The following is a 3,656-nucleotide window of genomic DNA, read 5'->3' as shown; positions in this document are numbered from 1 at the left end:
AAGTTGGAAAAATGGGCCTCACAAAGTAGCATAAACAAGGACACACACACACACACACACACACAGGACAGCTTTGATTGGCTTAGCGTGTGTTAAGGTGTAGACATGGAGCTGAGTCCAGCTGCACATCATTTAGAACACTTTATAACATTTTATAAATATAATAATAAACTTCATAACATGTTACAAGGTTTAATTAAGTTGATGAATCACACGATGAAGATCTGGGAGAGAGTTGTGGTAGACGTAGACGAGAGGTGACCATCTGTGAGCAGCAGTGTAATATTATTAAGTGCTGTGTGTTGTCATCAGTGTATGTTTCCACACAATGACCACATTAGTCTCTGCAGGTAACCCATCGCACCTGGGACACACCAGGAGCAGTGGGCAGCTATGTAGGAGCAATTAGGGATTGGGTGTCTTGCTCAGAGACACCATGACATGTGGGAATGGCTGGGGATCGAGCCTGGGACTGGTCCCGAGTCGGCTGCCCTACCTCTATCCCACCTTGACCCCCCTATGGTATGGTTTCATGCCAAGAAAGAGCACCACAGACGCCATCTTTGAATTGAGGACACTGATGGAGAAGTAGAGAGAAGGTCAGAAAGAACTCATTGTGTCTTTGTGGATTTAGAAAAAGAATCTGACAGGAGGACATGTTAGACTGGTACAGGACATGCGTGAGGACAGCAGGACATGTATGAGGACACCAGGACATGCATGAGGACAGCAGGACATGTATGAGGACAGCAGGACAGTGGTGAGATGTGCAGTAGGAGTGACAGATAGCTTCAAGGTGGAGGTGGGAGTGCATCAAGGATCAGCTCTGAGCCCCTTCTTGTTTGCTCTGGTGATGGACCGACTAACAGATGAGGTCAGGCAAGAATCCCCGTGGACTATGATGTTTGCAGATGACATTGTGATCTGTGGAGAGAACAGGGAACAGGTGGAAGAGAACTTGGAGAGGTGGAGGTATGCACTTGAAAGAAGAGGAATGAAAGTCAGTCGTAGTAAGACAGAGTCCATGTGTGAATGAGAGGGAGGAGGTGGAACAGTGAGGCTACAAGGAGCAGAGGTCACAAAGGTGCAGGACTTCAAGGACTTGGGGTCCACTGTCCAGGAACATGGGGAGTGTGGTGAAGAGGTGAAGAAGAGAGTCCAGGCAGGATGGAGTGATGGAGAAAAGTTTCAGGAGTGATTTGTGACAAAAGGGTGTCAGCAAAGGTCAAAGGAAAAGTTTACAAGACAGTGGTGAGACCAGCTATGTTGTATGGTCTGGAGACAGAGACATGGACAAAAAGACAGGAGACAGAGACATGGACAAAAAGACAGGAGACATAACGGGAAGTGGCAGAAATGAAGATGCTGAGGTTCTTCTTAGGAGAGACAAGGATGGAGAAGATCAGGAATGAGATCATCAGAGGTACAGCACAGGTTGAACAACTGGGAGATAAAGTTAGAGAGGACACACTGAGATGGTTTGGACATGTCCAGAGGAGGGACAGTGGTTTGAACATGTCCAGAGAAGGGACAGTGGTTTGGACATGTCCAGAGGAGAGACAGTGGTTTGAACATGTCCAGAGGAGGGACAGTGGTTTGGACATGTCCAGAGGAGGGACAGTGGTTTGAACATGTCCAGAGGAGGGACAGTGGTTTGGACATGTCCAGAGGAGGGACAGTGGTTTGGACATGTCCAAAGGAGGGACAGTGGTTTGGACATGTCCAGAGGAGGGACAGTGGTTTGAACATGTCCAGAGGAGGGACAGTGGTTTGGACATGTCAAGAGGAGGGACAGTGGTTTGGACATGTCCAAAGGAGGGACAGTGGTTTGGACATGTCCAGAGGAGGGACAATGGTTTGAACATGTCAAGAGGAGAGACAGTGGTTTGAACATGTCCAGAGGAGGGACAGTGGTTGGGACATGTCCAGAGGTGGGACAGTGGTTTGAACATGTCAATAAGGTTTCAGGAGGATGTCCAGTGGGAGGAGTCAGCAGAGGCCGGCCAATCACCATGAGGCTCAGACGCCTCAGTTAGTGTTAGTGTCCCGTCTCATCAACCTGTGGGACATGGAGGACAACAGCTGTTTGTCGTTTACATTTAGTTTCTAACAGCATGCCTTCGCTCGTCCTGTAACCTCCCAGAGACGGCACCAGGTCAAACGGGTCTGTCCTGCAGAAGCTGCAGATACATCTGGAGTCAACCTGATTCAAGATGGCCGCCACAGCTAATGGAACTCAACAAACACAGTTTGACGGATCCTGAGCTGAAACTGGGTGTCGGTGTTTAAAACTTTACAGCGGCGGGCGACGTGCATTCCTCTGACGTTTAACGTTCAAAGTGTTGAACTGAGCTGACTTCACTTTGTTCTCAATGTTTGAATCAAGACAAAAACTGAGACTTGTTTAAGTTTTCTAGTTTTATTGTAACTTTTCAAACAGCAGAAATCACTCAACAACCCACGAAACCTGAATTATATAAATCTAAAGCATAAAACCAGAATATGTTTTTACTTCTGCCACCACCACAGACCTGATTCAGACATTTATCACCAGTAAAGAACTTTATGAACCCCCCTCCGTAAAACTTCACGTTTATTAATGTTTTCTTCCCTCATCAGTTCCTGCAGCCGACCCGCTCCCATCACCACATCCCAGTAAAACCAGATTCAATCTGAGCTGCACACAATCTGGGTCGACCCATCATAGGCCCACATCCTGGATCAGAACCAGGTGAAGGCAGAGCCCGGTCTCCTTGGAAACCCACCTGAGAAAACAGCAGGACCAAACTGTAACTCCATCAAACAGAACCAGAATTTGATACAGTTGATCATAACATTCTATTACAGAGGCTTGAATATGATGTTGGGATTACAGGAACAGCTCTAAATTGTCTTAAATCATATTTATCTGATAGATCCAATTTGTAAATGTAAATAATAAATCTTCTTCATACACCAAAGTTAGTCATGGAGTTCTTCAGGGTTCAATGTTTGGACCAATACGCTTTACCTTGTATATGCTTCCATTAGGTAAAGTTATTAAACATCCATCCATCCATCATCTTTACCCGCTTATTCCATTTTGGGTCACGGGGGTCGCTGGTGCCCATGTCCAGCAATCACTGTGCGAGGGGCGGGGTACACCCTGGACGGGTCGCAAGTCCATCACAGGGACACATAGAGACACACAACCATTCACTCTCTCACTCACCTAGGGACAATTTAGAGTTACCAATCAGCCTAACATGCATGTTTTTGGTCTGTGGGAAGAAACCGGAGTAACTGGAGAAAACCCACGCATGCACGGAGAGAACATGCAAACTCCACCCAGAAAGGCCCCTGGACCGGGGTTTGTACCAGGGACCTGCTCGCTGAGAGGCAGCAGCTCTACCAGTTGCACCACCGTGCTGCCCAGTTATTAAACAACATGAGATAAATGTTCATTGTTATGCTGATGATACTCAGTTATATTTGTCCATTAAACCAATGAATCCAATCAGCTACTTAGACTACAAGCATGTCTTAAAGACATAAAAACCTGGATGACCCTTAATTTTCTCCTGTTGAACAGACAAGACTGAGGTTTTGGTTTTTGGACCTGAGCACCTCAGGAATGAATGTTTCAGTCTTTCTCCCTCCTTAGATGCATTAATCTG

At 46.5% G+C, this 3,656-nt stretch overlaps 1 protein-coding gene across 1 annotated transcript in view; it reads right to left on the bottom strand.

The window, feature by feature from the left end:
- Positions 1-3,656, bottom strand: part of ctc1 (CTS telomere maintenance complex component 1) — a gene marked incomplete at its 3' end in the record, with an annotated part of 14,033 nt that overhangs the window by 5,115 nt on the left and 5,262 nt on the right. The window lies entirely within an intron of this gene.

The sequence above is a fragment of the Nematolebias whitei genome, chromosome 1, assembly GCF_014905685.2.
Source record: "Nematolebias whitei isolate Nwh7 chromosome 1, NemWhi1, whole genome shotgun sequence".
NCBI classification, from domain to species: Eukaryota; Metazoa; Chordata; class Actinopteri; order Cyprinodontiformes; family Rivulidae; genus Nematolebias; species Nematolebias whitei.
This window is presented reverse-complemented; position numbering and strand designations above follow the sequence as displayed.